Below are 10,854 nucleotides of genomic sequence, written 5' to 3'. Positions count from 1 at the left end.
GTCTACATGTTCCTGTAGCCTCACCACGTGTGGAATATCACACGTCCATGTGTTCCCTTAACCACACAACATGTGCAATGTTCCATGTCTGTGTTCACGTTAACCTCATGACAACATGTAGGATATCACGTGTCTGTGTGTTCCCTTAACTGCACAACATGTACAACATTCTGTGTCTGTGTGTTCACGGAACCTCACAGAAACATCTAGAATGTTCCATATCTGCATGTTCATGTAACCTCATGACAACATGTACAACGCACCATGTCCATGTGTTCCCTTAACCTCACCACACGCAGAATAGTCTGTGTCTGTGTGTTCACGCAACCTCACCACAACGTGTGGGACCTCCACAGGAAAGGATCGGGGTGAATGTCCCCCCGCCTTGTATGAACTCTTGCAGAGCTGGGATTGGAGCAGACGTGAGCCCAGCTGGCTCCAGCCCTGCAGGTGCCAGGGCCCTGCGCAGGGAGGGTGTCGGGAGGGAAAGCGGTCAGACTCATCCAGGCTTTGTGGTGGGAACCTCGTGCATACAGCTGTGTGTGAGATGAGGACAAGGACCAGATGCAAGCAGGGGAGGCTTTGAGCCTTGGAGCACTGGGGAGCGCCAGGGAGAGCCATGGGGAGCGCCGAGGCCCGAGTGAGGACCCGGTGTGTCTGCCCCTGGGAGAGACGTGGGGACCACTGAGGCCCGAGAGAGGACCCAGTGTGTCTGCCCCGGGAGAGCCATGGGGAGCGCCGAGGCCCAAGTGAGAACCCGGTGTGTCTGCCCCTAGGAGAGCCCTGGGGACCACTGAGGCCCGAGTGAGGACCCGGTGTGTCTGCCCCTGGGAGAGACGTGGGGAGCGCCGAGGCCCGAGTGAGGACCAGGTGTGTCTGCCCCTAGGAGAGCCGTGGGGACCACTGAGGCCCGAGTGAGGACCAGGTGTGTCTGCCCCTGGGAGAGCCGTGGGGACCACTGAGGCCCGAGTGAGGACCTGGTGTGTCTGCCCCTGGGAGAGCCCTGGGGACCACTGAGGCCCGAGTGAGGACCTGGTGTGTCTGCCCCTGGGAGAGCCGTGGGGAGTGCCGAGGCCCGAGTGAGGACCAGGTGTGTCTGCCCCGGGAGAGCCCTGGGGACCACTGAGGCCTGAGTGAGGACCCGGTGTGTCTGCCCCTGGGAGAGCTGTGGGGAGCGCCGAGGCCCGAGTGAGGACCCGGTGTGTCTGCCCCGGGAGAGCCCTGGGGACCACTGAGGCCCGAGTGAGGACCCGGTGTGTCTGCCCTGGGAGAGCCCTGGGGACCACTGAGGCCCGAGTGAGGACCCGGTGTGTCTGCCCCTGGGAGAGCCCTGGGGACCACTGAGGCCCGAGTGAGGACCAGGTGTGTCTGCCCTGGGAGAGCCCTGGGGACCACTGAGGCCCGAGTGAGGACCAGGTGTGTCTGCCCCTGAGAGAGCTGTGGGGACCACTGAGGCCCGAGTGAGGACCAGGTGTGTCTGCCCTGGGAGAGCCCTGGGGACCACTGAGGCCCGAGTGAGGACCTGGTGTGTCTGCCCCTGGGAGAGCCCTGGGGACCACTGAGGCCCGAGTGAGGACCTGGTGTGTCTGCTGCCTGGCTCTTGCCCCCTCCCCTGCAGGGGCTGCCAGCTTCCTGGAGTCTGGCCTGGGCTGGTGTCTGGGTGACTGGGGGAGGGGGGCGCTGCCCCTGTCTGACTTGGGTTCCTGGGGACGCGAGGCCATCTTGATTTCACCTTGCGTCGGTCGCCCCCGCTTGCGCCAGCCGGGAGCCTCCTGTGCAAAGCCTGCCTCCAGGGGCCGTGGCATCGCTCCTTCCTGAAGGGCTTCGGGTGCCATAGCGAGAGCAGGGCGGCCGTGCACCCCCCCCTTCCCGGAAGCCGGCCGGTGTTGCTCTCTGTCCGTCAAGTGGAGTGAGGCTTTTCCACGGAGAAGTCTCGGGCATCGGCTGTGCGATCACACACAGGGCCTCTCCACAGTCTCTGACACGTGGAATTGAAGAATAACTTTATCTTTGGTGCAAAAATGTCTCTCAATCCAGTCATTGTGTTCTCACCACATGCACTTTCCATGAATTTGTGAAAATGCTTTGTACTTAAAACCAGTAAAATAAATTCAATGACTTCAAAACTACTGAATGAAATCAAAGCCACCAGTGTTTAATGGACTGGGTGTGAGCCCGTGTTAGCAGTGGAAGATTAGAAAAGTCCCGGTCCATTCTAGAGGTGTGAGCAGCTCTGTCCCACGGGGACCGGGAAGGAGAGGGACCCAGCTGGAGACCCTGCCTGGCCCAGAATGCCCAGCAGGAGCACTCGGCTCATCACCCAGTGCGCGCTCAGCACCCGCATCCACGCTGACAAAGGAGCAGTGACGACCGTGAGATGGGGAGGCAGCCGCTGGCCGGGTCCACACCAGCGCTGCCCGCCTGTGAGTCCACATTTCGCCAGCGGCATTTCAGAAATGCTGCCATTTGATTTTACGATCGTCCACGCTGAGTTGTGTTCCCTCCTCCCGGGGCTCATTTGCGGCGCTGGCCGCTGCAGGTCGGCTGGGCGTCCCAGGAGGTGGGGATGCTGCCGCGAGTGGCTGCCGGACAGTGTGCGCCGTGATAGGCAGTGTGCGCGTTCTGAGGCTGGCTTTGCGGCTCTGAATGTACCCGTCTCGGAGGAGGCATCCCGCGTGTTCTGAAGAGTTCCGCGGGTTTTCTCCAGAGGATCCCATGTCAGCCACGTCTGAGGGAGTGATAGCATCTCTTCAGCCTTCTGGAACCTTCCAAGGACACACTTGTAACATTCATTGTCATGCGATAACACTTTTACATTACGACACTCGAGGGGGAGGTCGCAGTGGCAGTGAGCTCTGCTCACTCTCGGGGGCGGGGACCTCCACAGCCCCACCCACACGGGTCTGTCTTCAGCTTCATTTCTGAGTAAGTGTTCTACATCCCTGCAGAGCGGATAACCCAAGACCTAAAAAGACAGGGGCGGGGCCAGCGCGGTGGCCCAGGGGCTCAGGCCACCACTTGCCACACTGGCGTCTCCTACCAGTGCAGGTTCACCTCCGGCTGCTCCGCGTCTGATCCAGCTCGCTCCTCGTGCACCTGAGTCTGGGGGTGTCCCAGGGAGGGGTCTGCTGAGTGTCCCGGGGGGGGGTCTGGAGGTGTCCCAGGGAGGGGTCTGGGGGTGTCCCAGGGGGGTCTGGGGGTGTCCCAGGGAGGGGTCTGGGGGTGTCCCAGGGAGGGGTCTGGGGGTGTCCCAGGGAGGTCTGGGGGTGTCCCAGGGAGGGGTCTGGGGGTGTCCCAGGGGGGTCTGGGGGTGTCCCAGGGAGGGGTCTGGGGGTGTCCCAGGGGGTCTGGGGGTGTCCCGGGGGGGTCTGGGGGTGTCCCAGGGAGGGGTTGTGCCCAGCAGCCACACAGAAGAGCCCGTTGGCAGGCCCTGGGCACGGGAAGCCGTGGACACTGGGCACAGCACGTCCTGCTGCTGCTGCAACGTCTCCTTGGAGAGGTGAGCACACCCAGCTGCCCCTCCTTCTCTGAGCTCCGGGGGGTTGTTTCTTCCCTGTTGCTTTCAGCTACAGGAGCCCCAGGCTAGGTTACAAGTGGCAATGTGTGAGGTGAGGGTGGGGTGAGGGTGGGGTGAGGGTGGGGGTGAGGGTGGAGGTGAGGGTGAGGGTGAGGGTGAGGTGAGGGTGGAGGTGAGGGTGGGGGTGAGGGTGGGGTGAGGTGTCGCTCCCCCTCTTCGTGGAGGAACGACACTAAGCCCTGCCTAGGCTTCATATCCGAGTCACAGCACCATTATGTCGCTCCCCGTCTTCGTGGAGGAGCAACACAGGACCCTGCGCTGTTCTTTCGTCTGCTCGGCCCTCCCCGGGTTTGCTGCTGGTTCTTCCCGGGTTGGCTACTATCCCTTCCACCTCCGTGGAAGGGCAGTTCCCCCTGGCCACTTTCCCCACTTCCGCAGGGGAGCGGCACACCGCCGGCCGGGTCTCTCGGGGGCTGCACAGGTGTTCCTTCAGCTAGATGTTCCCCATAGATGTTCCTGGTGCATGCCGTCTCTCTCCTCCTTTATAGTCCTCCTCCGCCAATCCTAACTCGGCTGCCCACACGCCGAGTACGCTGCTCTCCAATCAGGAGCAAGTCCTACAGTTTATTGGTTGAACTGGAGGCAGCTGGGTAGAAGCTGTTTTCTCCTCTCCCAGCGCCATATTGTAGGAGAGCAGATGCATAGAATAAGTCTTAATTCCAGTAACTTAGTCTAGTCCGAGCTGCTCCCCACAGAGGAGAGCAGATGCATAGAATAAGTCCTAATTCGAGTAACTTAGTCTAGTCCGGATTGCTCCCCACAGTGAGGGTGGAGGTGAGGGTGGAGGTGGGGGTGAGGGTGGGGGTGAGGGTGGGGGTGAGGGTGGGGGTGAGGGTGGGGTGAGGGTGGGGTGAGGGTGGGGGTGAGGGTGGAGGTGAGGGTGAGGGTGGAGGTGAGGGTGGGGGTGAGGGTGGGGGTGAGGGTGGAGGTGAGGGTGGGGGTGAGGGTGAGGGTGGAGGTGAGGGTGGGGGTGAGGGTGGAGGTGAGGGTGGAGGTGAGGGTGAGGGTGGAGGTGAGGGTGGGGTGAGGGTGGGGGTGAGGGTGGAGGTGAGGGTGAGGGTGGGGGTGAGGGTGAGGGTGAGGGTGGGGGTGAGGGTGGAGGTGAGGGTGGGGGTGAGGGTGAGGGTGGAGGTGAGGGTGGGGGTGAGGGTGAGGGTGGAGGTGAGGGTGGGGGTGAGGGTGGAGGTGAGGGTGGAGGTGAGGGTGAGGGTGGAGGTGAGGGTGGGGTGAGGGTGGGGGTGAGGGTGGAGGTGAGGGTGAGGGTGGAGGTGAGGGTGGGGGTGAGGGTGGGGGTGAGGGTGGAGGTGAGGGTGGGGGTGAGGGTTGAGGTGAGGGTTGAGGGTGGAAGTGGGGGTGGAGGTGAAGGTGGTAGTCAGGGTGAGGGTGAGGGTGGGGGTGAGGGTGGAGGTGAGGGTGGAGGTGAGTGCGCCTTGCTCTGTTGCTCTTTGCACTCTTATGGGCTGAACAAGTCTGTCCTGGAACACACTGACCATCCGTCCTCGCGGGCCCGGCCAGTCTGTCCTGGAACACACTGCCTGTCCACCCGAGTCTGTCCCAGAACACACTGACCGTCCTTCCTCGCGGGCCCGGCCAGTCTGTCCCGCAGAGCGCGCTGACGCCAGGGCTGGGGTGCAAGTGAGCACGGAGCTTCCCCTGCACGTGGTGAGCGAGACACGGAGCCGGTGCAGGGGCCGCGCACTGAGCAGGACGGAAGCCTGCTGTAGCGCCAGGCACTGTGGCGTCCGGTGTGTGCAGGGGTGCACGGCAGAGGGGGGAGGGGCCCCAGGTTAGACGTGGGCTCTGGGACGCAGGGCCTGGGGGCGCAGCTCCTCCCCGGGACCTCCCTTCTGCAGCGTCCTCTTCCGGGCCTGGTCTGCCTTCCTGGGACACAGAAAGCAAGGCAGGGGAGAAGCCGACGGAGCTCTTCCTGCCTCAGCCCTGCTCCAACACCATCTCCATCCCCGACCCCTCCCCCCGGGAACGCCCCCTGCCTCCAGCTCCGCAAGCCGCACTGGCCATGTGCTCGACCTCAGGAGGACTCTTCCGTAGCCAAATGCAAGCCCTGCCCCACCAATCCGCAAATCTCACTTGGCAAAGCAAGCCGGCCCAAGGGGCTGCCTCCTAGCAGCTGCGGCCGCCGGCCGTGGAGACAGGGCCTCGGCCTCACCCTCCCTCGACTCCCAGGCACTGGGCAGCTGTCGGGGCCTGCAGTTTACGTGCATCTACTGGGTGTGGTTCCCGCGTGTGCTTTTCTTCCTGAACTGAAATGGAAGGCAAAGCGAGGCCCAGCACAGCAGGACAAGGATAAAGTCCGCCCGACAGAGGGCGCTCCCATCGCGAGCTCTGCCGGAAAATTCTACACGCGGGTCCCAGGAGTGACTTCACGCGTCTTCCCCCCAGTGGCAACGGGCGCTCACGTATTTTTACCTATTTGGCTAAGTCAAAATGCAAAGCAAAGACATCGTGAAGTGGCCTCTGCACTAGTCACTTGTCACCAGGTTTTATAGCCTATATGAGGATACGGAGCTAACGGAGCTGGTGGGAGAAACTGAAATGACACCCACTGGGCTGGAAAAGCTACTCACAGCTGAGCCAACGAATTAAGATCCAGTGGCAGGGCCGGCGCTGTGGCGCAGTAGGTTAACCCCCGCCTGCAGCGCCAGCATCCCAAATGGGCGTCAGTTCTAGTCCTGGCTGCTCCTCTTCCAATCCAGCTCTCTGCTGTGGCCCGGGAAAGCAGTGGAAGATGGCCCAAGTCCTTGGGCCCCTGCACCCACGTGGGAGACCCAGAAGAAGCTCCTGGCTCCTGGCTCCAAATCAGCACAGCTCTGGCCATTGCGGCCATTTGGGGAGTGAACCAGTGGATGGAAGACCTCTCTCTCTCTCTCTCTCTCTCTCCCTCTCACTGTCTGTAACTCTACCTCTCAAATAAAAAAATAAAATCTTAAAAAAAGATCCAGATGTTTCCCTCTCATCCCTGTAGAGAGATCAATGAGTAGCTTGATTGAGTGATTCTATGCCAGGACTCAGCACTCTCAAGTGTAAATAGTGTTTACTGATGTTTTGTCTCTGCCCACATCAGTGAAGATAATGCTGTTATTTTTTCCTTGACCTGGCAAACACAGGATCTGATCGGCTGATGCTTGGGAAGACGGCAGAGTCCCTGTGCATGCGACCCAGCTGGCCCCGGGCGCTGGCCTGTGCAGGAGAGCAGCGACCCCGCGCTGCCGGGGTCGGGGGGCCTCGCTCTGTGCGCTCCGCGAGGCCCCTGCCCTTCCCAGTGCGGGCGACTAAAGGGCTCAGGCGCTCAAGGCCGCCCTTCCCACCCGCGCTTCCTCCAGACCTGCCGGCCGGACGTGGACAGAGCCTCCTCACTTTTAGCCACAACGTGTCCTGGCCACACGTGTGCCCTGCGTGGCCTCAGTCGCCACGCTCTCAGCTTCCGCTCTGACGAGGTAGAAATCTCGGCGGGACGCGGGCTCCTGGCGTCTGCGGGTGGCACAGCACAGCACGGGGCAATCAGACAGCTGGCCTAGCCCCGTAAATTCACTTTTTACAGTTCCTTCTGTTTTGCTTCAGTGTCGCTAACCATCACCACCAAGGTTTGGAGGCCGATTTTAGTCCACATCAGCACAAGCAGCAGCCAGGGTGTGGTGGGGTCCCTGTCCGCAGGCGCATAGCTGGCTCTTTAAATAGTACCATGGAACCCGCTCTCATTAGGCACAGCTGTGCAGCCCGCAGCTTCTGCTTTTAATAACATCTGAATCCGTAGCTGGGAGATATTTTTTAAATGTCAGTGCTACAAAATGCCATGCCAAACTTACTGAAAAGGAAGTTTCAAAACAACACGTCCACAGGCTTGGAAAGAGAAAACGCTCAGGACACGCAGCTGGTTTCAACACGGCTGCTCCTCCGGCCGCCCTTTGTTCTCACATCTGAGCTGCCTGAAACAGCTCGTTCCCAGCCAGGACTCCAGGGTCGCTGGGGCGCCCACAGCAGGTGCAGGCTCAGGAGGCCCAGGGCTCCCCGAGAAGGTGGGGTGCGTGGATGCTCCACCCAGACGCAGGCTTGGCTCCCAGCACTGCTTCTTCCTCCCATGCTTCTAGCAAACACGCACGTCCCTCCCACACGACACCCCAGGGCTCTGTCCTTCTGGGCTCAGGCGGGGTCGGCTCGAGGTTTCCACTTAGGGGTCCACAGGTCTGGAGCAAAAGCGCAGGCAGCCCCCAGGCTGTGAACGGTCGAGGACCTGTTTTCACACCTGGAGCACAGGCTCAGGCCATCAACCGCTCTGTGGGCAGCAAGGGGGCAAATCCCAGGCCCAGGGCGCTGGGCTCTGCTCCGTCCACACCAAGGGCCCTGGGCTCCGCTCCGTCCACACCAAGGGCCCTGGGCTCTGCTCCACCCACACCAAGGGCCCCAGGGGACCCGGATGAGCCGTGTCTGTGCAAGTTCCAGAAAGCCATGAATGGCAGTAACTGAATACCTTTTTTTTAAAAGGTTTATTTATTTATTTGAAAGAGTTACACAGAGAGAGGAGAGGCAGAGAGAGAGAGAGAGAGAGAGAGAGGTCTTCCATCCGCTGGTTCACTCCTCAGATGGCGGCGATGGCTGGAGCTGTGCTGATCCAAAGCCAGGAGCCAGGAGCTTCTTCCAGGTCTCCCACGCGGGTGCAGGGGCCCAAGGACTTGGGCCATTGTCCGCTGCTTTCCCAGGCCACAGCAGAGAACTGGATGGGAAGAGGAGCAGCCGGGACTAGAACCAGCCCCCATATGGGATGCCAGCATTTCAGGCCAGGGCTTTAAACCGCTGTGCCACAGCACAGGCCCCAATAAATCTTTTTAAATGGAGGTAAAGTCATCTTAAAGCTAATTTATTGGGTGGCCCAAAGAGAAAGACACAACTGTAGCAATTACAAGGACCTTTGTTGATAGAAGATGGAAACAGTTAATAGACACAGAGATGAGGAGGGTGTTCAGCACAGAGAATAAGACGGAGCTCGGTGTGCCCACGTCCCACATCAGGCCCACGTCCACATCAGGTCCACGCACCACGTCAGGCCCACGTCCATGTCAGGCCCACGTCGCATGTCAGGCCCCAGCTCCACTTCCGTTCCAGCCTCCTGCTGCTGCCTACCCTGGGAGACAGCAGGGAACGTCAGGGTGACAGATACTCAACTCCTCTCACTGCCTCTGAGTCAGACCTAGAACTACACCCCAGCCCTGGTCCTCACCTCCCCTCAGCCCTTTTGCCTCACCTCCCCCCGGTCCTCCCCTCACCCCACCTCAGCCCTGGTCCTCACCTCCCCCTCAGCCCTGGTCCTCACCTCCACCTCAGCCCTGGTCCTCACCTCAGCCTGGTCCTCACCCCAGCCCTGGTCCTCACCTCAGCCTGGTCCTCCCCTCAGCCCTGGTCCTCACCTCCCCTCAGCCCTGGTCCTCACCCCAGCCCTGGTCCTCACCTCAGCCTGGTCCTCACCCCAGCCCTGGTCCTCACCCCAGCCCTGGTCCTCACCTCAGCCTGGTCCTCACCCCAGCCCTGGTCCTCACCTCCCCTCTGGTCCTCACCTCAGCCCTGGTCCTCACCTCACCCCACCTCAGCCCTGGTCCTCACCTCCACCTCAGCCCTGGTCCTCACCTCCCCTCAGCTCTGGTCCTCACCTCCCCTCAGCTCTGGTCCTCACCTCAGCCCTGGTCCTCACCTCCCCTCAGTCTGGTCCCCACCTCAGCTCTGGTCCTCACCTCCCCCTCAGCCCTGGTCCTCACCTCCCCCTCAACCTGGTCCCCACCTCCCCTCAGCTCTGGTCCTCACCTCCCCCTCAGCCCTGGTCCTCACCTCAGCCCTGGTCCTCACCTCCCCTCAGCCTCACAGATTCTTTTTCTTTTTTAAAGATTAATTTTATCTGTTTAAGGCAGAGCTACAGAGAGATGCAGAGACAGAGAGAGGTCTTCCACCCACTGGTTCACTCCCCAGATGGCCGCAACGGCCAGAGCTGTGCTGATCTGAAGCCAGGAGCCAGGAGCTTCTTCCAGGTCTCCCACGTGGGTGTGGGGGCCCAAGCACTTGGGCCATCTTCCACTGCTTTCCCAGGCCACAGCAGAGAGCTGGATGGGAAGTGGAGTAGCCGGGACTGGAACCGGTGTTCGTATGTGATGCCAACACTGCAGGCAGCGGCTTCAGGCCAGGGCGTTAACCTGCTGCGCCACAGGGCCACCCCCATTCTTTCATTCCTTTTCAAAAGCTCACTGCTGTGCCCTTTGCCCTCAGGGTGCCGGCCTCCCTGGGCCCCACCTCCCTCCTCGTGGTTCCTCCCTGCTACCCCGGCCCGGCAGCCCTGGCAGCCCGTGTCGCTGACAGTGATTGATGGATGCAGCTTGGCCGCCGCGCCCCGTGCCTCCCCGCAGTCTCCTCCGCAGGAGCGCCGACGGAGCACGCTGCATTGAGGGCTTTGACACAGCCATGGCTTCACGGAGGACGAGTTTGCTTGAAATGTAACAGTCAACACTAAGCAAAAAAGAAAGAAATTGTACACTCACCTGAGTGCAGAAACCATAATTACATCTGCAGGAGAACTCGGCCAATACTGCAAACGCTATTTTTGTGCTGAAGTCAAGCACTTGTGGCTTTGCCTTGAAGAAACATCTCCGGTACAACAGCTCAGTTCAAAGTGCAGATCCTGGCGAGGCGCGAGGGTGTCTGCCGCCCTGAGAAGCCAGCTGCCGTGTGGAGGGTGGGGCCCCGTGGGCCGGGCGGCCGCTGCCCCGGCCGTGGCTTCCTCTGCGTGTGCACGGTCCGGAAGGGGCCTGTGTGTGCGCCTGTAATCCCACCGCCCTTGCGTCCTGTGGTGTGGGGGCTCTGAGGGGGTGAGCCCACTCCATCCTCGTCCTCTCGCCTAAATTGCAGGTCCTGGAGTCGGCCACGGTGCAGCCCTGCCTCGGGAACAGGGTCCTCTCCCGTCCCCTCACTTCTGCAGCTCCACCGCTCCCTGCACCTGAACCTGGGCTGCCTGAGAACGCTCTTCAGAGCATAGGTCTGCGGGCCAGGCTGCCCCACAGTCACCCGTTCCCTGTCTCCCAGGTGCTCCTGTGTGTTGGTCGGACCAGAAACCCTGCTCTGCTTTCCACCCCAGCTCCTTCCAGCGAGCGCCGCCTCCATGGCATTGCTGCCACCGCCCGCGTCCCTCCAAGGCATCCCGTTTCCTGGGAGCAGGGTGAGCGCCCGGCGCAGGGTCAGCGTGCACCCAGCTCCGGCTGGCAGAGCCCGGGCGCACCCACCTG

General features: G+C 61.5%; 1 long non-coding RNA gene across 1 annotated transcript; it reads right to left on the bottom strand.

Annotated features, from left to right (window-relative positions):
* Positions 1 to 8,064: 8,064 nt before the first annotated feature.
* Positions 8,065 to 10,339, bottom strand: LOC127488789 (uncharacterized). Its single transcript, XR_007916663.2, has 3 exons — positions 10,114 to 10,339; positions 8,629 to 8,714; positions 8,065 to 8,306 (listed from the first exon to the last, which is right to left on the bottom strand). It is a non-coding gene; the product is annotated as an uncharacterized lncRNA (long non-coding RNA).
* Between the last annotated feature and the right edge of the window lie 515 nt (positions 10,340 to 10,854).

The sequence above is a fragment of the Oryctolagus cuniculus genome, chromosome 5 (genome assembly GCF_964237555.1).
Source record: "Oryctolagus cuniculus chromosome 5, mOryCun1.1, whole genome shotgun sequence".
Classification (NCBI taxonomy): domain Eukaryota; kingdom Metazoa; phylum Chordata; class Mammalia; order Lagomorpha; family Leporidae; genus Oryctolagus; species Oryctolagus cuniculus.
Note: the sequence above shows the minus strand (reverse complement) of the source record. Positions and strands in the feature narration are given on the sequence as shown.